Below are 26569 nucleotides of genomic sequence, written 5' to 3'. Positions count from 1 at the left end.
CACTCCATACATATATATGGGGAGGGACTAGCTCCAACTCGGTTTTACAATGAAAACTGCAGGAACTTCAAACCGGCACTAGGAAACAGACTGAGAAACCAGAGTAAATGTTTCCCCTGCAACCCGTTCCCTTTGTGCTAGATGAACGAACGTCTCTCCACATGCTAAGTTCTGAGAGATAAGTGTGTGTGAAAGCCTACCTTCACCTAGCTTGTTGGGAACACAAATTTTCTTTTCAGTTGCAAACTCCACTCCATACATATATATGGGGAGGTACTAGCTCCAACCCGGTTTTACAGTGAAAACTGCAGGAACTTCAAACCGGCACTAGGAAACAGACTGAGAAACCAGAGTAAATGTTTCCCCTGCAACCCGTTTCCTTTGTGCTAGATGAACGAACGTCTCTCCACATGCTCAGTTCTGAGAGATAAGTGTGTGTGAAAGCCGTCCTTCACCTAGCTTGTTGGGAACACAAAGTTTCTTTTCAGTTGCAAACTCCACTCCATATATATATATGGGGAGGGACAAGCTCCAACTCGTGTTTACAGTGAAAACTGCACGAACTTCAAACCGGCACTAGGAAACAGACTGAGAAACCAGAGTAAAAGTTTCTCCTGCAACCCGTTCCCTTTGTGCTAGATGAACGTACGTCTCTCCACATGCTAAGTTCTGAGAGATAAGTGTGTGTGAAAGCCGTCCTTCACCTAGCTTGTTGGGAACACAAAGTTTCTTTTCAGTTGCAAACTCCACTCCATACTATATATAGGGAAGTCCTAGCTCCAACTCGGTTTTACAGTGAAAACTGCACGAACTTCAAACCGGCACTAGGAAACAGACTGAGAAACCAGAGTAAAAGTTTCTCCTGCAACCCGTTCCCTTTGTGCTAGATGAACGAACGTCTCTCCACATGCTCAGTTCTGAGACATAAGTGTGTGTGAAAGCCGTCCTTCACCTATCTTGTTGGGAACACAAAGTTTCTTTTTAGTTGCAAACTCCACTCCATACATTTATATGGGGAGGTACTATCTCCAACTCGGTTTTACAGGGAAACTGCAGCAACTTCAAAACGGCACTAGGAAACAGACTGAGAAACCAGAGTAAAAGTTTCTCCTGCAACCCGTTCCCTTTTTGCTAGATGAACGAACGTCTCTCCACATGCTCAGTTCTGAGAGATAAGTGTGTGTGAAAGCCGTCCTTCACCTAGCTTGTTGGGAACACAAAGTTTCTTTTCAGTTGCAAACTCCACTCCATACATATATAAGGGGAGGGACTAGCTCCAACTCGGTTTTACAGTGAAAACTGCAGGAACTTCAAACCGGCACTAGGAAACAGACTGAGAAACCAGAGTAACTGTTTCAGCTGCAACCCGTTCCCTTTGTGCTAGATGAACGAACGTCTCTCCACATGCTCAGTTCTGAGAGATAAGTGTGTGTGAAAGCCGTCCTTCTCCTAGCTTGTTGGGAACACAAAGTTTCTTTTCAGTTGCAAACTCCACTCCATACATATATATGGGGAGGTACTAGCTCCAAATCGGTTTTACAGGGAAAACTGCAGGAACTTCAAACCGGCACTAGGAAACAGACTGAGAAACCAGAGTAAATGTTTCCCCTGCAACCCGTTCCCTTTGTGCTAGATGAACGAACGTCTCTCCACATGCTCAGTTCTGAGAGATAAGTGTGTGTGAAAGCCTACCTTCACCTAGCTTGTTGGGAACACAAAGTTTCTTTTCAGTTGCAAACTCCACTCCATACATATATATGGGGAGGTACTAGCTCCAACCCGGTTTTACAGTGAAAACTGCAGGAACTTCAAACCGGCACTAGGAAACAGACTGAGAAACCAGAGTAAATGTTTCCCCTGCAACCCGTTTCCTTTGTGCTAGATGAACGAACGTCTCTCCACATGCTCAGTTCTGAGAGATAAGTGTGTGTGAAAGCCGTCCTTCACCTAGCTTGTTGGGAACACAAAGTTTCTTTTCAGTTGCAAACTCCACTCCATATATATATATGGGGAGGGACAAGCTCCAACTCGGTTTTACAGTGAAAATTGCACGAACTTCAAACCGGCACTAGGAAACAGACTGAGAAACCAGAGTAAAAGTTTCTCCTGCAACCCGTTCCCTTTGTGCTAGATGAACGTACGTCTCTCCACATGCTCAGTTCTGAGAGATAAGTGTGTGTGAAAGCCGTCCTTCACCTAGCTTGTTGGGAACACAAAGTTTCTTTTCAGTTGCAAACTCCACTCCATACTATATATAGGGAAGTCCTAGCTCCAACTCGGTTTTACAGTGAAAACTGCACGAACTTCAAACCGGCACTAGGAAACAGACTGAGAAACCAGAGTAAAAGTTTCTCCTGCAACCCGTTCCCTTTGTGCTAGATGAACGAACGTCTCTCCACATGCTCAGTTCTGAGACATAAGTGTGTGTGAAAGCCGTCCTTCTACTAGCTTGTTGGGAACACAAAGTTTCTTTTTAGTTGCACACTCCACTCCATACATTTATATGGGGAGGTACTATCTCCAACTCGGTTTTACAGGGAAAACTGCAGCAACTTCAAAACGGCACTAGGAAACAGACTGAGAAACCAGAGTAAAAGTTTCTCCTGCAACCCGTTCCCTTTTTGCTAGATGAACGAACGTCTCTCCACATGCTCAGTTCTGAGAGATAAGTGTGTGTGAAAGCCGTCCTTCACCTAGCTTGTTGGGAACACAAAGTTTCTTTTCAGTTGCAAACTCCACTCCATACATATATAAGGGGAGGGACTAGCTCCAACTCGGTTTTACAGTGAAAACTGCAGGAACTTCAAACCGGCACTAGGAAACAGACTGAGAAACCAGAGTAACTGTTTCAGCTGCAACCCGTTCCCTTTGTGCTAGATGAACGAACGTCTCTCCACATGCTCAATTCTGAGAGATAAGTGTGTGTGAAAGCCGTCCTTCTCCTAGCTTGTTGGGAACACAAAGTTTCTTTTCAGTTGCAAACTCCACTCCATACATATATATGGGGAGGTACTAGCTCCAAATCGGTTTTACAGGGAAAACTGCAGGAACTTCAAACCGGCACTAGGAAACAGACTGAGAAACCAGAGTAAATGTTTCCCCTGCAACCCGTTCCCTTTGTGCTAGATGAACGAACGTCTCTCCACATGCTCAGTTGTGAGAGATAAGTGTGTGTGAAAGCCTTCCTTCACCTAGATTGTTGGGAACACAAAGTTTCTTTTCAGTTGCAAAATCCACCCCATACATATATATGGGGAGGTACAAGCTCCAATCCGGTTTTACAGTGAAAACTGCAGGAACTTCAAACCGGCACTAGGAAACAGACTGAGAAACCAGAGTAAATGTTTCCCCTGCAACCCGTTTCCTTTGTGCTAGATGAACGAACGTCTCTCCACATGCTCAGGTCTGAGAGATAAGTGTGTGTGAAAGCCGTCCTTCACCTAGCTTGTTGGGAACACAAAGATTCTTTTCAGTTGCAAACTCCACTCCATACATATATATGGGGAGGTACTAGCTCCAAATCGGTTTTACAGGGAAAACTGCAGGAGCTTCAAACCGGCACTAGGAAACAGACTGAGAAACCAGAGTAAATGTTTCCCCTGCAACCCGTTTCCTTTGTGCTAGATGAACGAACGTCTCTCCACATGCTAAGTTCTGAGAGATAAGTGTGTGTGAAAGCCGTCTTTCACCTAGCTTGTTGGGAACACAAAGTTTCTTTTCAGTTGCAAACTCCACTCCATACATATATATGGGGAGGGACTAGCTCCAACTCGATTTTACAGTGATAACTGCAGGAACTTCAAACCGGCACTAGGAAATAGACTGAGAAACCAGAGTAAATGTTTCCCCTGCAACCCGTTTCCTTTGTGCTAGATGAACGTACGTCTCTCCACATGCTCAGTTCTGAGAGATAAGTGTGTGTGAAAGCCTACCTTCACCTAGCTTGTTGGGAACACAAAGTTTCTTTTCAGTTGCAAACTCCACTCCATACATATATAGGGGAGTTACTAGCTCCAAACCGGTTTTACGGTGAAAACTGAAGGAACTTCAAACCGGCACTAGGAAACAGACTGAGAAACCAGAGTAAAAGATTCTCCTGCAACCCATTCCCTTTGTGCTAGATGAACGAACGTCTCTCCACATGCTCAGTTCTGAGAGATAAGTGTGTGTGAAAGCCGTCCTTCACCTAGCTTGTTGGGAACACAAAGTTTCTTTTCAGTTGCAAACTCCACTCCATACATATATATGGGTGGGACTAGCTCCAACTCGGTTTTACAGTGAAAACTGCAGGAACTTCAAACCGGCACAAGGAAACAGACTGAGAAACAAGAGTAAATGTTTCCCCTGCAACCCGTTCCCTTTGTGCTAGATGAACAAACGTCTCTCCACATGCTCAGTTCTGAGAGATAAGTGTGTATGAAAGCCGTCCTTCACCTAGCTTGTTGGGAACACAAAGTTTCTTTTCAGTTGCAAACTCCACTCCATATATATGTATGGGTAGGGACTAGCTCCAACTCGGTTTTACAGTGAAAACTGCAGGAACTTCAAACCGGCACTAGGAAACAGACTGAGAAACCAGAGTAAAAGTTTCTCCTGCAACCCGTTCCCTTTGTGCTAGATGAACGAACGACTCTCCACATGGTCAGTTCTGAGAGATAAGTGTGTGTGAAAGCCGTCCTTCACCTAGCTTGTTGGGATCACAAAGTTTCTTTTCAGTTGCAAACTCCACTCCATACATATATATGGGTAGGGACTAGCTCCAACTCGGTTTTACAGTGAAAACTGCAGGAACTTCAAACCGGCACTAGGAAACAGACTGAGAAACCAGAGCAAAAGTTTCTCCTGCAACCCATTCCCTTTGTGCTAGATGAACGTACGTCTCTCCACATGCTCAGTTCTGAGAGATAAGTGTGTGTGAAAGCCGTCCTTCACCTAGCTTGTTGGGAACACAAAGTTTCTTTTCAGTTGCAAACTCCACTCCATACATATATATAGGGAGGTCCTAGCTCCAACTCGGTTTTACAGTGAAAACTGCACGAACTTCAAACCGGCACTAGGAAACAGACTGAGAAACCAGAGTAAAAGTTTCTCCTGCAACCCGTTCCCTTTGTGCTAGATGAACGTACGTCTCTCCAAATGCTCATTTCTGAGAGATAAGTGTGTGTGAAAGCCGTCCTTCACCTAGCTTGTTGGGAACACAAAGTTTCTTTTCAGTTGCAAACTCCACTCCATACATATATATGGGGAGGTACTAGCTCCAAATCGGTTTTACAGGGAAAACTGCAGGAACTTCAAACCGGCACTAGGAAACAGACTGAGAAACCAGAGTAAATGTTTCCCCTGCAACCCGTTCCCTTTGTGCTAGATGAACGAACGTCTCTCCACATGCTCAGTTGTGAGAGATAAGTGTGTGTGAAAGCCTTCCTTCACCTAGCTTGTTGGGAACACAAAGTTTCTTTTCAGTTGCAAAATCCACTCCATACATATATATGGGGAGGTACTAGCTCCAAACCGGTTTTACAGTGAAAACTGCAGGAACTTCAAACCGGCACTAGGAAACAGACTGAGAAACCAGAGTAAATGTTTCCCCTGCAACCCGTTTCCTTTGTGCTAGATGAACGAACGTCTCTCCACATGCTCAGGTCTGAGAGATAAGTGTGTGTGAAAGCCGTCCTTCACCTATGTTGTTGGGAACACAAAGTTTCTTTTCAGTTGCAAACTCCACTCCATACATATATATGGGGAGGTACTAGCTCCAAATCTGTTTTACAGGGAAAACTGCAGGAACTTCAAACCGGCACTAGGAAACAGACTGAGAAACCAGAGTAAATGTTTCCCCTGCAACCCGTTCCCTTTGTGCTAGATGAACGAACGTCTCTCCACATGCTAAGTTCTGAGAGATAAGTGTGTGTGAAAGCCGTCTTTCACATAGCTTGTTGGGAACACAAAGTTTCTTTTCAGTTGCAAACTCCACTCCATACATATATATGGGGAGGGACTAGCTCCAACTCGGTTTTACAGTGATAACTGCAGGAACTTCAAACCGGCACTAGGAAACAGACTGAGAAACCAGAGTAAATGTTTCCCCTGCAACCCGTTTCCTTTGTGCTAGATGAACGTACGTCTCTCCACATGCTCAGTTCTGAGAGATAAGTGTGTGTGAAAGCCTACCTTCACCTAGCTTGTTGGGAACACAAAGTTTCTTTTCAGTTGCAAACTCCACTCCATACATATATAGGGGAGTTACTAGCTCCAAACCGGTTTTACGGTGAAAACTGAAGGAACTTCAAACAGGCACTAGGAAACAGACTGAGAAACCAGAGTAAAAGTTTCTCTTGCAACCCATACCCTTTGTGCTAGATGAACGAACGTCTCTCCACATGCTCAGTTCTGAGAGATAAGTGTGTGTGAAAGCCATCCTTCACCTAGCTTGTTGGGAACACAAAGTTTCTTTTCAGTTGCAAACACCTCTCCATATATATATATGGGTAGGGACTAGCTCCAACTCGGTTTTACAGTGAAAACTGCAGGAACTTCAAACCGGCACTAGGAAACAGACTGAGAAACCAGAGTAAAAGTTTCTCCTGCAACCCGTTCCCTTTGTGCTAGATGAACGAACGTCTCTCCACATGCTCAGTTCTGAGAGATAAGTGTGTGTGAAAGCCGTCTTTCACCTAGCTTGTTGGGAACACAAAGTTTCTTTTCAGTTGCAAACTCCACTCCATACATATATATGGGGAGGTACTAGCTCCAACTCGGTTTTACAGTGAAAACTGCAGGAACTTCAAACCGGCACTAGGAAACAGACTGAGAAACCAGAGTAAATGTTTCCCTTGCAACCCGTTTCCTTTGTGCTAGATGAACGAACGTCTCTCCACATGCTCAGTTCTGAGAGATAAGTGTGTGTGAAAGCCGTCGTTCACCTAGCTTGTTGGGAACACGAAGTTTCTTTTCAGTTGCAAACTCCACTCCATATATATATATGGGGAGGGACTAGCTCCAACTCGGTTTTACAGTGAAAACTGCAGGAACTTCAAACCGGCACTAGGAAACAGACTGAGAAACCAGAGTAAAAGTTTTTCCTGCAACCCGTTCCCTTTTTGCTAGATGAACGAACGTCTCTCCACATGCTCAGTTCTGAGAGATAAGTGTGTGTGAAAGCCGTCCTTCACCTAGCTTTTTGGGAACACAAAGTTTCTTTTCAGTTGCAAACTCCACTCCATACATATATATGGGGAGGTACTAGCTCCAACTCGGTTTTACAGCGAAAACTGCAGGAACTTCAAACCGGCACTAGGAAACAGACTGAGAAACCAGAGTAAATGTTTCCCCTGCAAACCGTTCCCTTTGTGCTAGATGAACGAACGTCTCTCCACATGCTAAGTTCTGAGAGATAAGTGTGTGTGAAAGCCTACCTTCACCTAGCTTGTTGGGAACACAAAGTTTCTTTTCAGTTGCAAACTCCACTCCATACATATATATGGGGAGGTACTAGCTCCAACCCGGTTTTACAGTGAAAACTGCAGGATCTTCAAACCGGCACTAGGAAACAGACTGAGAAACCAGAGTAAATGTTTCCCCTGCAACCCGTTTCCTTTGTGCTAGATGAACGAACGTCTCTCCACATGCTCAGTTCTGAGAGATAAGTGTGTGTGAAAGCCGTCCTTCACCTAGCTTGTTGGGAACACAAAGTTTCTTTTCAGTTGCAAACTCCACTCCATATATATATATGGGGAGGGACTAGCTCCAACTCCGGTTTACAGTGAAAACTGCACGAACTTCAAACCGGCACTAGGAAACAGACTGAGAAACCAGAGTAAAAGTTTCTCCTGCAACCCGTTCCCTTCGTGCTAGATGAACGTACGTCTCTCCACATGCTCAGTTCTGAGAGATAAGTGTGTGTGAAAGCCGTCCTTCACCTAGCTTGTTGGGAACACAAAGTTTCTTTTCAGTTGCAAACTACACTCCATACTATATATAGGGAAGTCCTAGCTCCAACTCGGTTTTACAGTGAAAACTGCACGAACTTCAAACCGGCACTAGGAAACAGACTGAGAAACCAGAGTAAAAGTTTCTCCTGCAACCCGTTCCCTTTGTGCTAGATGAACGAACGTCTCTCCACATGCTCAGTTCTGAGACATAAGTGTGTGTGAAAGCCGTCCTTCAACTAGCTTGTTGGGAACACAAAGTTTCTTTTTAGTTGCAAACTCCACTCCATACATTTATATGGGGAGGTACTATCTCCAACTCGGTTTTACAGGGAAAACTGCAGCAACTTCAAAACGGCACTAGGAAACAGACATAGAAACCAGAGTAAAAGTTTCACCTGCAACCCGTTCCCTTTTTGCTAGATGAACGAACGTCTCTCCACATGCTCAGTTCTGAGAGATAAGTGTGTGTGAAAGCCGTCCTTCACCTAGCTTGTTGGGAACACAACGTTTCTTTTCAGTTGCAAACTCCACTCCATACATATATAAGGGGAGGGACTAGCTCCAACTCGGATTTACAGTGAAAACTGCAGGAACTTCAAACCGGCACTAGGAAACAGACTGAGAAACCAGAGTAACTGTTTCAGCTGCAACCCGTTCCCTTTGTGCTAGATGAACGAACGTCTCTCCACATGCTCAGTTCTGAGAGATAAGTGTGTGTGAAAGCCTTCCTTCACCTAGCTTGTTGGGAACACAAAGTTTCTTTTCAGTTGCAAACTCCACTCCATATATATATATGGGGAGGTACTAGCTCCAACTCGGTTTTACAGTGAAAACTGCAGGAATTTCAAACCGGCACTAGGAAACAGACTGAGAAACCAGAGTAAATGTTTCCCCTGCAAACCGTTCCCTTTGTGCTAGATGAACGAACGTCTCTCCACATGCTCAGTTCTGAGAGATACGTGTGTGTGAAAGCCGTCCTTCACCTAGCTTGTTGGGAACACAAAGATTCTTTTCAGTTGCAAACTCCACTCCATACAGTTGTATTGGGAGGTACTAGCTCCAACTCGGTTTTACAGGGAAAACTGCAGGAACTTCAAACCGGCACTAGGAAACAGACTGAGAAACCAGAGTAAAAGTTACTCCTGCAACCCGTTCCCTTTGTGCTAGATGAACGTACGTCTCTCCACATGCTCAGTTCTGAGAGATAAGTGTGTGTGAAAGCCGTCCTTCACCTAGCTTGTTGGGAACACAAAGTTTCTTTTCAGATGCAAATTCCAATCCATACATATATATGGGGAGGTACTAGCTCCAACTCGGTTTTACAGTGAAAACTGCAGGAACTTCAAACCGGCACTAGGAAACAGACTTAGAAACCAGAGTGAATGTTTCCCCTGCAACCCGTTCCCTTTGGGCTAGATGAACGAACGTCTCTCCACATGCTCAGTTCTGAGAGATATGTGTGTGTGAAAGCCGTCCTTCACCTAGCTTGTTGGGAACACAAAGTTTCTTTTCAGTGCAAACTCCACTCCATACATTTATATGGGGAGGTACTAGCTCCAACTCGGTTTTACAGGGAAAACTGCAGGAACTTCAAACCGGCACTAGGAAACAGACTGAGAAACCATAGTAAAAGTTTCTCCTCAACCCGTTCCCTTTGTGCTAGATGAACGAACATCTCTCCAAATGCTCAGTTCTGAGAGATAAGTGTGTGTGAAAGCCGTCCTTCTACTAGCTTGTTGGGAACAGAAAGTTTCTTTTCAGTTGCAAACTCCACTACATACATATATATGGGGAGGGACTAGCTCCAACTCGGTTTTACAGTGAAAACTGCAGGAACTTCAAACCGGCACTAGGAAACAGACTGAGAAACCAAAGTAAATGTTTCCCCTGCATCCCGTTCCCTTTGTGCTAGATGAACGAACTTCTCTCCACATGCTCATTTCTGAGAGATAAGTGAGTGTGAAAGCCGTACTTCACCTAGCTTGTTGGGAACACAAAGTTTCTTTTCAGTTGTAAACTCCACTCCATACATATATATGGGGAGTTACTATCTCCAACCCGGTTTTACACTGAAAAATGCAGGAAATTCAAACCGGCAATAGGAAACAGACTGAGAAACCAGAGTAAATGTTTCCCCTGCAACCCGTTCCCATTGTGCTAGATGAACGAACGTCTCTCCACATGCTCAGTTCTGAGAGATAAGTGTGTATGGAAGCCGTCCTTCACCTAGCTTGTTGGGAACACAAAGTTTCTTTTCAGTTGCAAACTCCACTCCATATATATGTATGGGTAGGGACTAGCTCCAACTCGGTTTTACAGTGAAAACTGCAGGAACTTCAAACCGGCACTAGGAAACAGACTGAGAAACCAGAGTAAAAGTTTCTCCTGCAACCCGTTCCCTTTGTGTTAGATGAACGAACGTCTCTCCACATGCTCAGTTCTGAGAGATAAGTGTGTGTGAAAGCCGTCCTTCACCTACCTTGTTGGGAACACAAAGTTTATTTCAGTTGCAAACTCCACTCCATACATATATATGGGGAGGTACAAGCTCCAACTCGGTTTTACAGTGAAAAATGCAGGAACTTCAAACCGGCACTAGGAAACAGACTGAGAAACCAGAGTAAAAGTTTCTCCTGCAACCCGTTCCCTTTTTGCTAGATGAACGAACGTCTCTCCACATGCTCAGTTCTGAGAGATAAGTGTGTGTGAAAGCCGTCCTTCACCTAGCTTGTTGGGAACACAAAGTTTCTTTTCAGTTGCAAACTCCACTCCATACATATATATGGGGAGATACTAACTCCAACTCGGTTGTACAGTGAAAACTGCAGGAACTTCAAACCGGCACTAGGAAACAGACTGAGAAACCAGAGTAATAGTTTCCCCTGCAACCCGTTCCCTTTGTGCTAGATGAACGAACGTATCTCCACAAACTCAGGTCTGAGAGATAATTGTGTGTGAAAGCCGTCCTTCAACTAGCTTGTTGGGAACACAAAGTTTCTTTTCAGTTGCAAACTCCACTCCATACATATATAAGGGGAGGTACTAGCTCCAACTCGATTTTACAGTGAAAACTGCAGGAACTTCAAACCGGCACTAGGAAACAAACTGAGAAACCAGAGTAAAAGTTTCTCCTGCAACCCGTTCCATTATTGCTAGATGAACGAACGACTCTCCACATGCTCAGTTCTGAGAGATAATTGTGTGTGAAAGCCGTCCTTCACCTACCTTGTTGGGAACACAAAGTTTCTTTTCAGTTGTAAACACCACTCAATACATATATATGGGGAGGTACTAGCTCCAACTCGGTTTTACAGAGAAAACTGCAGGAACTTCAAACCGGCACTAGGAAACAGACTGAGAAACCAGAGTAAAAGAATCTCCTGTAACCCGTTCCCTTTGTGCTAGATGAAAGAACGTCTCTCCACATGCTCAGTTCTGAGAGATAAGTGTGTGTGAAAGCCGTCCTTCACCTAGCTTGTTGGGAACACAAAGTTTCTTTTCAGTTGCAAACTCCACTCCATACATATATATGGGGAGTTACTAGCTCCAAACCGGTCTACGGTGAAAACTGCAGGAACTTCAAACCGGCACTAGGAAACAGACTGAGAAACCAGAGTAAAAGTTTCTCCTGCAACCCATTCCCTTTGTGCTAGATGAACGAATGTCTCTCCAAATGCTCAGTTCTGAGAGATAAGTGTGTGTGAAAGCCGTCCTTCACCTAGCTTGTTGGGAACACAAAGTTTCTTTTCAGTTGCAAACTCCACTCCATATATATATATGGGGAAGTACTAGCTCCAACTCGGTTTTACAGTGAAAACTGCAGGAATTTCAAACCGGCACTAGGAAACAGACTGAGAAACCAGAGTAAAAGTTTCTCCTGCAACCCGTTCCCTTTGTGCTAGATGAACGAACGTCTCTCCACATGCTCAGTTCTGAGACATAAGTGTGTGTGAAAGCCGTCCTTCACCTAGCTTGTTGGGAACACAAAGTTTCTTTTCAGTTGCAAACTCCACTCCATACATTTATAGGGGGAGGTACTACCTCCAACTCGGTTTTACAGGGAAATCTGCAGCAACTTCAAACCGGCACTAGGAAACAGACTGAGAAACCAGAGTAAAAGTTTCCCCTGCAACCCGTTCCCTTTTTGCTAGATGAACGAACGTCTCTCCACATGCTCAGTTCTGAGAGATATGTGTGTGTGAAAGCCGTCCTTCAGCTAGCTTGTTGGGAACACAAAGTTTCTTTTCAGTTGCAAACTCCACTCCATACATATATAAGGGGAGGGACTAGCTCCAACTCGGTTTTACAGTGAAAACTGCAGGAACTTCAAACCGGAACTAGGAAACAGACTGAGAAACCAGAGTAAATGTTTCACCTGCAACCCGTTCCCTTTGTGCTAGATGAACGAACGTCTCTCCACATGCTCAGTTCTAAGAGATAAGTGTGTGTGAAAGCCTTCCTTCACCTAGCTTGTTGGGAACACAAGGTTTCTTTTCAGTTGCAAACTCCACTCCATACATATATATGGGGAGGTTCAAGCTCGTACCCGGTTTTACAGTGAAAACTGCAGGAACTTCAAACCGGCACTAGGAAACAGACTGAGAAACCAGAGTAAATGTTTCACCTGCAACCCGTTCCCTTTGTGCTAGATGAACGAACGTCTCTCCACATGCTCAGTTCTGAAAGATAAGTGTGTGTGAAAGCCGTCCTTCAACATGCTTCTTGGGAACACAAAGTTTCTTTTCAGTTGCAAACTCCACTCCATATATATATATGGGTAGGGACTAGCTCCAACTCGGTTTTACAGTGAAAATTGCAGGAACTTCAAACCGGCACTAGGAAACAGACTGAGAAACCAGAGTGAATGTTTCTCCTGCAACCCGTTCCCTTTGCGCAAGATGAGCGAACGTCTCTCCACATGCTCAGTTCTGAGAGATAAGTGTGTGTGAAAGCCGTCCTTCACCTAGCTTGTTGGGAACACAAAGTTTCTTTTCAGTTGCAAACTCCACTCCATACATTTATATGGGGAGGTACTAGCTCCAACTCGGTTTTACAGGGAAAACTGCAGGAACTTCAAACCGGCACTAGGAAACAGACTGAGAAACCATAGTAAAAGTTTCTCCTGCAACCCGTTCCCTTTGTGCTAGATGAACGAACATCTCTCCAAATGCTCAGTTCTGAGAGATAAGTGTGTGTGAAAGCCGTCCTTCACCTAGCTTGTTGGGAACACAAAGTTCCTTTTCAGTTGCAAACTCCACTCCATACATATATATGGGGTGGGACTAGCTCCAACTCGGTTTTACAGTGAAAACTGCAGGAACTTCAAACCGGCACAAGGAAACATACTGAGAAACCAGAGTAAAAGTTTCTCCAGCAACCCGTTCCCTTTGTGCTAGATGAACGAACGTCTCTCCACATGCTCAGTTCTGAGAGATAAGTTTGTGTGAAAGCCTACCTTCACCTAGCTTGTTGGGAACACAAAGTTTCTTTTCAGTTGCAAACTCCACTCCATACATATATATGGGGAGGTACTAGCTCGAACCCGGTTTTACAGTGAAAACTGCAGGAACTTCAAACCGGCACTAGGAAACAGACTGAGAAACCAGAGTAAATGTTTCGCCTGCAACCCGTTCCCTTTGTGCTAGATGAACGAACGTCTCTCCACATGCTCAGTTCTGAAAGATATGTGTGTGTGAAAGCCGTCCTTCAACATGCTTCTTGGGAACACAAAGTTTCTTTTCAGTTGCAAACTCCACTCCATATATATATATGGGTAGGGACTAGCTCCAACTCGGTTTTACAGTGAAAACTGCAGGAACTTCAAACCGGCACTAGGAAACAGACTGAGAAACCAGAGTGAATGTTTCTCCTGCAACCCGTTCCCTTTGCGCAAGATGAGCGAACGTCTCTCCACATGCTCAGTTCTGAGAGATAAGTGTGTGTGAAAGCCGTCCTTCACCTAGCTTGTTGGGAACACAAAGTTTCTTTTCAGTTGCAAACTCCACTCCATACATTTATATGGGGAGGTACTAGCTCCAACTCGGTTTTACAGGGAAAACTGCAGGAACTTCAAACCGGCACTAGGAAACAGACTGAGAAACCATAGTAAAAGTTTCTCCTGCAACCCGTTCCCTTTGTGCTAGATGAACGAACATCTCTCCAAATGCTCAGTTCTGAGAGATAAGTGTGTGTGAAAGCCGTCCTTCACCTAGCTTGTTGGGAACACAAAGTTCCTTTTCAGTTGCAAACTCCACTCCATACATATATATGGGGAGGGACTAGCTCCAACTCGGATTAACAGTGAAAACTGCAGGAACTTCAAACCGGCACAAGGAAACATACTGAGAAACCAGAGTAAAAGTTTCTCTAGCAACCCGTTCCCTTTGTGCTAGATGAACGAACGTCTCTCCACATGCTCAGTTCTGAGAGATAAGTTTGTGTGAAAGCCTACCTTCACCTAGCTTGTTGGGAACACAAAGTTTCTTTTCAGTTGCAAACTCCACTCCATACATATATATGGGGAGTTACTAGCTCCAACCTGGTTTTACAGTGAAAACTGCAGGAACTTCAAACCGGCACTAGGAAACAGACTGAGAAACGAGAGTAAATGTTTCCCCTGCAACCTCTTCCCTTTGTGCTAGATGAACGAACGTCTCTCCACATGCTCAGTTCTGAGAGATAAGTGTGTGTGAAAGCCGTCCTTCACCTAGCTTGTTGGGAACACAAAGTTTCTTTTCAGTTGCAAACTCCACTCCATATATACGTATGGGTAGGGACTAGCTCAAACTCTGTTTTACAGTGAAAACAGCAGGAACTTCAAACCGGCACTAGGAAACAGACTGAGAAACCAGAGTAAAACTTTCTCCTGCAACCCGTTCCCTTTGTGTTAGATGAACGAACGTCTCTCCACATGCTCAGTTCTGATAGATAAGTGTGTGTGAAAGCAGTCCTTCACCTAGCTTGTTGGGAACACAAAGTTTCTTTTCAGTTGCAAACTCAAATCCATACATATATATGGGGAGGTACTAGCTCCAACTCGGTTTTACAGTGAAAACTGCAGGAACTTCAAACCGGCACTAGGAAACAGACTGAGAAACCAGAGTAAAAGTTTCTCCTGCAACCCGTTCCCTTTGTGCTAGATGAACGAACGTCTCTCCACATGCTCAGTTCTGAGACATAAGTGTGTGTGAAAGCCGTCCTTCACCTAGCTTGTTGGGAACACAAAGTTTCTTTTCATTTGCAAACTCCACTCCATACATATATATGGGGAGGTACAAGCTCCAACTCGGTTTTACAGTGAAAACTGTAGGAATTTCAAACCGGCACTAGGAAACAGACTGAGAAACCAGAGTAAATGTTTCCCTGCAACCCGTTCCCTTTGTGCTAGATGAACGAACGTCTCTCCACATGCTCAGTTCTGAGTGATAAGTGTGTGTGAAAGCCGTCCTTCACCTACCTTGTTGGGAACACAAAGTTTCTTTTCAGTTGCAAACTCCACTCCATACATATATATGGGGAGGTAATAGCTCCAACTCGGTTTTACAGTGAAAACTGCAGGAACTTCAAACCGGCACTAGGAAACAGACTGAGAAACCAGAGTAAAAGTTTCCCCTGAAAACCTTTCCCTTTGTGCTAGATGAACGAACGTCTCTCCACAAGCTCAGGTCTGAGAGATAATTGTGTGTGAAAGCCGTCTTTCACCTAGCTTGTTGGGAACACAAAGTTTCTTTTCAGTGGCAAACTCCAATCCATACATATATTTGGGGAGGTACTAGCTCCAACTCGGTTTTACAGTGAAAACTGCAGGAACTTCAAACCGGCACTAGGAAACAAACTGAGAAACCAGAGTAAAAGTTTCTCCTGCAACCCGTTCCCTTTTTGCTAGATGAACGAACGACTCTCCACATGCTCAGTTCTGAGAGATAATTGTGTGTGAAAGCCGTCCTTCACCTACCTTGTTGGGAACACAAAGTTTCTTTTCAGTTGTAATCACCACTCAATACATATATATGGGGAGGGACTAGCTCCAACTCGGTTTTACAGTGAAAACTGCAGGAACTTCAAACCGGCACTAGGAAACAGACTGAGAAACCAGAGTAAATGTTTCCCTGCAACCCGTTCCCTTTGTGCTAGATGAACGAACGTCTCTCCACATGCTCAGTTCTGAGTGATAAGTGTGTGTGAAAGCCGTCCTTCACCTAGCTTGTTGGGAACACAAAGTTTCTTTTCAGTTGCAAACTCCACTCCATACATATATATGGGGAGGTAATAGCTCCAACTCGGTTTTACAGTGAAAACTGCAGGAACTTCAAACCGGCACTTGGAAACAGACTGAGAATCCAGAGTAAATGTTTCCCCTGCAACCCGTTCCCTTTGTGCTAGATGAACGAACGTCTCTCCACATGCTCAGTTCTGAGAGATAAGTGTGTGTGAAAGCCTACCTTCACCTAGCTTGTTGGGAACACAAAGTTTCTTTTCAGTTGCAAACTCCACTCCATACATATATATGGGGAGTTACTAGCTCCAACCTGGTTTTACAGTGAAAACTGCAGGAACTTCAAACAGGCACTAGGAAACAGACTGAGAAACGAGAGTAAATGTTTCCCCTGCAACCCGTTCCCTTTGTGCTAGATGAACGAACGTCTCTCCACATGCTCAGTTCTGAGAGATAAGTGTGTGTGAAAGCCGTCCTTCACCTAGCTTGTTGGGAACACAAAGTTTCTTTTCAGTTGCAAACTCCACTCCATATATACGTATGGGTAGGGACTAGTTCAAACTCGGTTTTACAGTGAAAACAGCAGGAACTTCAAACCGGCACTAGGAAACAGACTGAGAAACCAGAGAAAAAGTTTCTCCTGCAACCCGTTCCCTTTGTGTTAGATGAACGAACGTCTCTACACATGCTCAGTTCTGAGAGATAAGTGTGTGTGAAAGCCGTCCTTCACCTAGCTTGTTGGGAACACAAAGTTTCTTTTCAGTTGCAAACTCAACTCCATACATATATATGGGGAGGTACTAGCTCCAACTCGGTTTTACAGTGAAAACTGCAGGAACTTCAAACCGGCACTAGGAAAAAGACTGAGAAACCAGAGTAAAAGTTTCTCCTGCAACCCGTTCCTTTGTGCTAGATTAACGAACGTCTCTCCACATGCTCAGTTCTGAGAGATAAGTGTGTGTGAAAGCCGTCCTTCACCTAGCTTGTTGGGAACACAAAGTTTCTTTTCAGTTGCAATCTCCACTCCATACATATATATGGGGAGGTACTAGCTCCAACTCGGTTTTACAGTGAAAACTGCAGGAACTTCAAACCGGCACTAGGAAACAGACTGAGAAACCAGAGTAAATGTTTCCCTGCAACCCGTTCCCTTTGTGCTAGATGAACGAACGTCTCTCCACATGCTCAGTTCTGAGTGATAAGTGTGTGTGAAAGCCGTCCTTCACCTAGCTTGTTGGGAACACAAAGTTTCTTTTCAGTTGCAAACTCCACTCCATACATATATATGGGGAGGTAATAGTTCCAACTCGGTTTTACAGTGAAAACTGCAGGAACTTCAAACCGGCACTAGGAAACGGACTGAGAAACCAGAGTAAAAGTTTCCCCTGAAACCCTTTCCCTTTGTGCTAGATGAACGAACGTCTCTCCACATGCTCAGTTCTGAGAGATAAGTGTGTGTGAAAGCCGTCCTTCACCTAGCTTGTTGGGAACACAAAGTTTCTTTTCAGTTGCAAACTCCACTCCATACATATATATGGGGAGGGACTAGCTCCAACTCGGTTTTACAGTGAAAACTGCAGGAACTTCAAACCGGCACTAGGAAACAGACTGAGAAACCAGAGTAAAAGTTTCTCCTGCAACCCGTTCCCTTTGTGCTAGATGAAAGAACGACTCTCCACATGCTCAGTTCTGAGAGATAATTGTGTGTGAAAGCCGTCCTTCACCTACCTTGTTGGGAACCCAAAGTTTCTTTTCAGTTGTAAACACCACTCAATACATATATATGGGGAGGTAATAGCTCCAACTCGGTTTTACAATGAAAACTGCAGGAACTTCAAACCGGCACTAGGAAACAGACTCAGAAACCAGAGTAAAAGTTTCCCATGAAACCCGTTCCCTTTGTGCTAGATGAACGAACGTCTCTCCACATGCTCAGTTCTGAGAGATAAGTGTGTGTGAAAGCCGTCCTTCACCTAGCTTGTTGGGAACACAAAGTTTCTTTTCAGTTGCAAACTCCACTCCATACATTTATATGGGGAGGGACTAGCTCCAACTCGGTTTTACAGTGAAAACTGCAGGAACTTCAAACCGGCACTAGGAAACAGACTGAGAAACCAGAGTAAAAGTTTCTCCTTCAACCCGTTCCCTTTGTGCTAGATGAACGAACGACTCTCCACATGCTCAGTTCTGAGAGATAATTGTGTGTGAAAGCCGTCCTTCACCTACCTTGTTGGGAACACAAAGTTTCTTTTCAGTTGTAAACACCATTCAATACATATATATGGGGAGGTAATAGCTCCAACTCGGTTTTACAATGAAAACTGCAGGAACTTCAAACCGGCACTAGGAAACAGACTGAGAAACCAGAGTAAAAGTTTCCCATGAAACCCGTTCCCTTTGTGCTAGATGAACGAACGTCTCTCCACAAGCTCAGTTCTGAGAGATAATTGTTTGTGAAAGCCGTCCTTCACCAACTTGTTGGGAACACAAAGTTTCTTTTCAGTTGCAAACTCCACTCCATATATATATATGGGGAGGTACTAGCTCCAACTCGGTTTTACAGTGAAAACTGCAGGAACTTCAAACCGGCACTAGGAAACAAACTGAGAAACCAGAGTAAAAGTTTCTCCTGCAACCCGTTCCCTTTTTGCTAGATGAACGAACGACTCTCCACATGCTCAGTTCTGAGAGATAATTGTGTGTGAAAGCCGTCCTTCACCTACCTTGTTGGGAACACAAAGTTTCTTTTCAGTTGTAAACACCACTCAATACATATATATGGGGAGGGACTAGCTCCAACTCGGTTTTACAGTGAAAACTGCAGGAACTTCAAACCGGCACTAGGAAACAGACTGAGAAACCAGAGTAAATGTTTCCCTGCAACCCGTTCCCTTTGTGCTAGATGAACGAACGTCTCTCCACATGCTCAGTTCTGAGTGATAAGTGTGTGTGAAAGCCGTCCTTCACCTAGCTTGTTGGGAACACAAAGTTTCTTTTCAGTTGCAAACTCCACTCCATACATATATATGGGGAGGTAATAGCTCCAACTCGGTTTTACAGTGAAAACTGCAGGAACTTCAAACCGGCACTAGGAAACAGACTGAGAAACCAGAGTAAAAGTTTACCCTGAAACCCTTTCCCTTTGTGCTAGATGAACGAACGTCTCTCCACATGCTCAGTTCTGAGAGATAAGTGTGTGTGAAAGCCGTCCTTCACCTAGCTTGTTGGGAACACAAAGTTTCTTTTCAGTTGCAAACTCCACTCCATACATATATATGGGGAGGGACTAGCTCCAACTCGGTTTTACAGTGAAAACTGCAGGAACTTCAAACCGGCACTAGGAAACAGACTGAGAAACCAGAGTAAAAGTTTCTCCTGCAACCCGTTCCCTTTGTGCTAGATGAACGAACGACTCTCCACATGCTCAGTTTTGAGAGATAATTGTGTGTGAATGCCGTCCTTCACCTACCTTGTTGGGAACACAAAGTTTCTTTTCAGTTGTAAACACCACTCAATACATATATATGGGGAGGTAATAGCTCCAACTCGGTTTTACAATGAAAACTGCAGGAACTTCAAACCGGCACTAGGAAACAGACTGAGAAAGCAGAGTAAAAGTTTCCCATGAAACCCGTTCCCTTTGTGCTAGATGAACGAACGTCTCTCCACATGCTCAGTTCTGAGAGATAATTGTGTGTGAAAGCCGTCCTTCACCAACTTGTTGGGAACACAAAGTTTCTTTTCAGTTGCAAACTCCACTCCATACATATATATGGGGAGGTACAAGCTCCAACTCGGTTTTACAGTGAAAACTGCAGGAACATCAAACCGGCACTAGGAAACAAACTGAGAAACCAGAGTAAAAGTTTCTCCTGCAACCCGTTCCCTTTTTGCTAGATGAACGAACGACTCTCCACATGCTCAGTTCTGAGAGATAATTGTGTGTGAAAGCCGTCCTTCACCTACCTTGTTGGGAACACAAAGTTTCTTTTCAGATGTAAACACCACTCAATACATATATATGAGGAGGTACTAGCTCCAACTCTGTTTTACAGTGAAAACTGCAGGAACTTCAAACCGGCACTAGGAAACACACTGAGAAACCAGAGTAAAAGGTTCTCTTGCAACCCGTTCCCTTTTGTGCTAGATGAACGAACGTCTCTCCACATGCTCAGTTCTGAGAGATAAGTGTGTGTGAAAGCCGTCCTTCAACTAGCTTGTTGGGAACACAAAGTTTCTTTTCAGTTGCAAACTCCACTCGATACATATATATGGGGAGGTACTAGCTCCAACACGGTTTTACAGTGAAAACTGCAGGAACTTCAAACCGGCACTAGGAAACAGACTGAGAAACCAGAGTAAAATTTCTCCTGCAATCCGTTCCCTTTGTGCTAGATGAACGAACGTCTCTCCACATGCTCAGTTCTGAGAGAAAAGTGTGTGTGCAAGCCGTCCTTCACCTAGCTTGTTGGGAACACAAAGTTTATTTTCAGTTGCAAACTCCACTCCATACATATATATGGGGAGGTACTAGCTCCAACACGTTTTTACAGTGAAAACTGCAGGAAATTCAAACCGGCACTAGGAAACAGACTGAGAAACCAGAGTAAAAGTTTCTCCTGCAAACCGTTCCCTTTGTGCTAGATGAACGAACGTCTCTCCACATGCTCAGTTCTGAGAGATAAGTGTGTGTGAAAGCCGTCCTTCACCTAGCTTGTTGGGAACACAAAGTTTCTTTTCAGTTGCAAACTCCACTCCATACATATATATGGGGAGGTACTAGCTTCAACTCGGTTTTACAGTGAAAACTGCAGGAACTTCAAACCGGCACTAGGAAACAGACTGAGAAACCAGAGTAAAAGTTTCCCCTGAAACCCGTTCCCTTTGTGCTAGATGAACGAAAATCTCTCCACAAGCTCAGGTCTGAGAGATAATTGTGTGTGAAAGCCGTCCTTCACCTAGCTTGTTGGGAACACAAAGTATCTTTTCAGTTGCAAACTCCACTCCATACATATATATGGGGAGGTACTAGCTCCAACTCGGTTTTACAGGGAAAACTGCAGGAACATCAAACCGGCACTAGGAAACAGACTGAGAAACCAGAGTAAAAGTTTCTCCTGCAACCCGTTCCCTTTTTGCTAGATGAACGAACGACTCTCCTCATGCTCAGTTCTGAGAGATAATTGTGTGTGAAAGCCGTCCTTCACCTACCTTGTTGGGAACACAAAGTTTCTTTTCAGTTGTAAACACCACTCAATAAATATATATGGGGAGGTACTAGCTCCAACTCGGTTTTAAAGTGAAAACTGCAGGAACTTCAAACCGGCACTAGGAAACAGACTGAGAAACCAGAGTAAAAGTTTCTCCTGCAACCCGTTCCCTTTGTGCTAGATGAACGAACGTCTCTCCACATGCTCAGTTCTGAGAGATAAGTGTGTGTGAAAGCCGTCCTTCACCTAGCTTGCTGGGAAAACAAAGTTTCTTTTCAGTTGCAAACTCCACTCCATACATATATATGGGGAGGGACTAGCTCCAACTCGTTTTTACAGTGAAAATTGCAGGAACTTCAAACCGGCACTAGGAAACAGACTGAGAAACCAGAGTAAAAGTTTCTCCTGCAACCCGTTCCCTTTGTGCTAGATGAACGAACGTCTCTCCAAATGCTCAGTTCTGAGAGATAATTGTGTGTGAAAGCCGTCCTTCACCTAGCTTGTTGGGAACACAAAGTTTCTTTTCAGTTGCAAATTCCACTCCATACATATATATGGGCGGGTACTAGCTCCAACTCGGTTTTACAGTGAAAACTGCAGGAACTTCAAACCGGCACTAGGAAACAGACTGAGAAACCAGAGTAAATGTTTCCCCTGCAACCCGTTCCCTTTGTGCTAGATGAACGAACGTCTCTCCACATGCTCAGTTCTGAGAGATAAGTGTGTGTGAAAGCCGTCCTTCACCTAGCTTGTTGGGAACACATAGTTCCTTTTCAGTTGCAAACTCCACTCCATATATATATATGGGTAGGGACTAGCTCCAACTCGGTTTTACAGTGAAAACTGCAGGAACTTCAAACCGGCACTAGGAAACAGACTGAGAAACCAGAGTAAAAGTTTCTCCTGCAACCCATTCTCTTTGTGCTAGAGGAACGAACGTCTCTCCACATGCTCAGTTCTGAGAGATAAGTGTGTGTGAAAGCCGTCCTTCACCTACCTTTTTGGGAACACAAAGTTTCTTTTCAGTTGCAAACTCCACTCCATACATATATATTGGTACGTACTAGCTCCAACTCGGTTTTACAGTGAAAACTGCAGGAACTTCAAACTGGCACTAGGAAACAGACTGAGAAACCAGAGTAAAAGTTTCTCCTGCAACCCGTTCCCTTTGTGCTAGATGAACGAACGTCTCTCCACATGCTCAGTTCTGAGAGATAAGTGTGTGTGAAAGCCGTCCTTCATCTAGCTTGTTGGGAACACAAAGTTTCTTTTCAGTTGCAAACTCCACTCCATACATATAAATGGGGAGGTACTAGCTCCAACTCGGTTTTACAGGGAAAACTGCAGGAACTTCAAACCGGCACTAGGAAACAGACTGAGAAACCAGAGTAAATGTTTCCCCTGCAACCCGTTATATTTGTGCTAGATGAACGAACGTCTCTCCACATGCTCAGTTCTGAGATATAAGTGTGTGTGAAAGCCGTCCTTCACCTAGCTTGTTGGGAATACAAAGTTTCTTTTCAGTTGCAAACCCCACTCCATATATATATAAAGGTAGGGACTAGCTCCAACTCGGTTTTACAGTGAAAACTGCAGGAACTTCAAAACGGCACTAGGAAACAGACTGAGAAACCAGAGTAAAAGTTTCTCCTGCAACCCATTCTCTTTGTGCTAGAGGAACGAACGTCTCTCCACATGCTCAGTTCTGAGAGATAAGTGTGTGTGAAAGCCGTCCTTCACCTAGCTTGTTGGGAACACAAAGTTTCTTTTCAGTTGCAAACTCCACTCCATACATATATATGGGTACGTACTAGCTCCAACTCGGTTTTACAGTGAAAACTGCAGGAACTTCAAACCGGCACTAGGAAACAGACTGAGAAACCAGAGTAAAAGTTTCTCCTGCAACCCGTTCCCTTTGTGCTAGATGAACGAACGTCTCTCCACATGCTCAGTTCTGAGAGATAAGTGTGTGTGAAAGCCGTCCTTCATCTAGCTTGTTGGGAACACAAAGTTTCTTTTCAGTTGCAAACTCCACTCCATACATATAAATGGGGAGGTACTAGCTCCAACTCGGTTTTACAGGGAAAACTGCAGGAACTTCAAACCGGCACTAGGAAACAGACTGAGAAACCAGAGTAAATGTTTCCCCTGCAACCCGTTATATTTGTGCTAGATGAACGAACGTCTCTCCACATGCTCAGTTCTGAGAGATAAGTGTGTGTGAAAGCCGTCCTTCAACTAGCTTGTTGGGAACACAAAGTTTCTTTTCAGTTGCAAACCCCACTCCATATATATATATGGGTAGGGACTAGCTCCAACTCGGTTTTACAGTGAAAACTGCAGGAACTTCAAACTGGCACTAGGAAACAGACTGAGAAACCAGAGTAAATGTTTTCCCAGCAACCCGTTCCCTTTGTGCTAGATGAACGAACGTCTCTCCACATGCTCATTTCTGAGTGATAAGTCTGTGTGAAAGCCGTCCTTCACCTAGCTTGTTGGGAACACAAAGTTTCTTTTCAGTTGCAAACTCCACTCCATACATATATATGGGAGGTAATAGCTCCAACTCGGTTTTACAGTGAAAACTGCAGGAACTTCAAAACGGCACTAGGAAACAGACTGAGAAACCAGAGTAAAAGTTTCTCCTGCAACCCGTTCCCTTTGTGCTAGATGAACGAACGTTTCTCCACAAGCTCAGGTCTCAGAGATAATTGTGTTAAAGCCTTCCTTCACCTAGCTTGTTGGAAACACAAAGTTTCTTTTCACTTGCAAACTCCACTCCATACATATATATGGGGAGGTACTAGCTCCAACTCGGTTTTACAGTGAAAACTGCAGGAACTTCAAACCGGCACTAGGAAACAGACTGAGAAACCAGAGAAAAAGTTTCTCCTGCAACCCGTTCCCTTTTTGCTAGATGAACGAACGACTCTCCACATGCTCAGTTCTGAGAGATAATTGTGTGTGAAAGCCGTCCTTCACCTACCTTTTTGGGAACACAAAGTTTCTTTTCAGTTGTAAACACCACACAATACATATATATGGGGAGGTACTAGCTCCAACTCGGTTTTACAGTGAAAACTGCAGGAACTTCAAACCGGCACTAGGAAACAGACTGAGAAACCAGAGTAAAAGATTCTCCTGCAACCAATTCCCTTTGTGCTAGATGAACGAACGTCTCTCCACATGCTCAGTTCTGAGAGATAAGTGTGTGTGAAAGCCGTCCTTCACCTAGCTTGTTGGGAACACAAAGGTTCTTTTCAGTTGCAAACTCCACTCCATACATATATATGGGGAGGGACTAGCTCCAACTCGGTTTTACAGTGAAAACTGCAGGAACTTCAAACCCGCACTAGGAAACAGACTGAGAAACCAGAGTAAAAGTTTCTCCTGCAACCCGTTCCCTTTGTGCTAGATGAACGAACGTCTCTCCACATGCTCAGTTCTGAGAGATATGTGTGTGTGAAAGCCGTCCTTCACCTAGCTTGTTGGGAACACAAAGATTCTTTTCAGTTGCAAACTCCACTCCATACATATATATGGGTAGGTACTAGCTTCAACTCGGTTTTACAGTGAAAACTGCAGGAACTTCAAACCGGCACTAGGAAACAGACTGAGAAACCAGAGTAAAAGTTTCCCCTGAAACCCGTTCCATTTGTGCTAGATGAACGAAAGCCTCTCCACAAGCTCATTTCTGAGAGATAATTGTGTGTGAAAGCCGTCCTTCACCTAGCTTGTTGGGAACACAAAGTATCTTTTCAGTTGCAAACTCCACTCCATACATATATATGGGGAGGTACTAGCTCCAACTCGGTTTTACAGGGAAAACTGCAGGAACATCAAACCGGCACTAGGAAACAGACTGAGAAACCAGAGTAAAAGTTTCTCCTGCAACCCGTTCCCTTTTTGCTAGATGAACGAACGACTCTCCTCATGCTCAGTTCTGAGAGATAATTGTGTGTGAAAGCCGTCCTTCACCTACCTTGTTGGGAACACAAAGTTTCTTTTCAGTTGTAAACACCACTCAATAAATATATATGGGGAGGTACTAGCTCCAAATCGGTTTTAAAGTGAAAACTGCAGGAACTTCAAACCGGCACTAGGAAACAGACTGAGAAACCAGAGTAAAAGTTTCTCCTGCAACCCGTTCCCTTTGTGCTAGATGAACGAACGTCTCTCCACATGCTCAGTTCTGAGAGATAAGTGTGTGTGAAAGCCGTCCTTCACCTATCTTGTTGGGAACACAAAGTTTCTTTTCAGTTGCAAACTCCACTCCATACATATATATGGGGAGGGACTAGCTCCAACTCGTTTTTACAGTGAAAACTGCAGGAACTTCAAACCGGCACTAGGAAACAGACTGAGAAACCAGAGTAAAAGTTTCTCCTGCAACCCGTTCCCTTTGTGCTAGATGAACGAACGTCTCACCACATGCTCAGTTCTGAGAGATAATTGTGTGTGAAAGCCGTCCTTCACCTAGCTTGTTGGGAACACAAAGTTTCTTTTCAGTTGCAAACTCCACTCCATACATATATATGGGCGGGTACTAGCTCCAACTCGGTTTTACAGTGAAAACTGCAGGAACTTCAAACCGGCACTAGGAAACAGACTGAGAAACCAGAGTAAATGTTTCCCCTGCAACCCGTTCCCTTTGTGCTAGATGAACGAACGTCTCTCCACATGCTCAGTTCTGAGAGATAAGTGTGTGTGAAAGCCGTCCTTCACCTAGCTTGTTGGGAACACAAAGTTTCTTTTCAGTTGCAAACTCCACTCCATATATATATATGGGTAGGGACTAGCTCCAACTCGGTTTTACAGTGAAAACTGCAGGAACTTCAAACCGGCACTAGGAAACAGACTGAGAAACCAGAGTAAAAGTTTCTCCTGCAACCCATTCTCTTTGTGCTAGAGGAACGAACGTCTCTCCACATGCTCAGTTCTGAGAGATAAGAGTGTGTGAAAGCCGTCCTTCACCTAGCTTGTTGGGAACACAAAGTTTCTTTTCAGTTGCAAACTCCACTCCATACATATATATGGGGAGGGACTAGCTCCAACTCGGTTTTACAGTGAAAACTGCAGGAACTTCAAACCGGCACTAGGAAACAGACTGAGAAACCAGAGTAAAAGTTTCTCCTGCAACCCGTTCCTTTTGTGCTAGATGAACGAACGTCTCTCCACATGCTCAGTTCTGAGAGATAAGTGTGTGTGAAAGC

Source organism: Camelus bactrianus, unplaced genomic scaffold (genome assembly GCF_048773025.1).
Source record: "Camelus bactrianus isolate YW-2024 breed Bactrian camel unplaced genomic scaffold, ASM4877302v1 HiC_scaffold_30, whole genome shotgun sequence".
Taxonomy (NCBI): Eukaryota; Metazoa; Chordata; class Mammalia; order Artiodactyla; family Camelidae; genus Camelus; species Camelus bactrianus.
The sequence above is the reverse complement of the archived record's forward strand: the minus strand, read 5'-3'. Positions refer to the sequence as shown.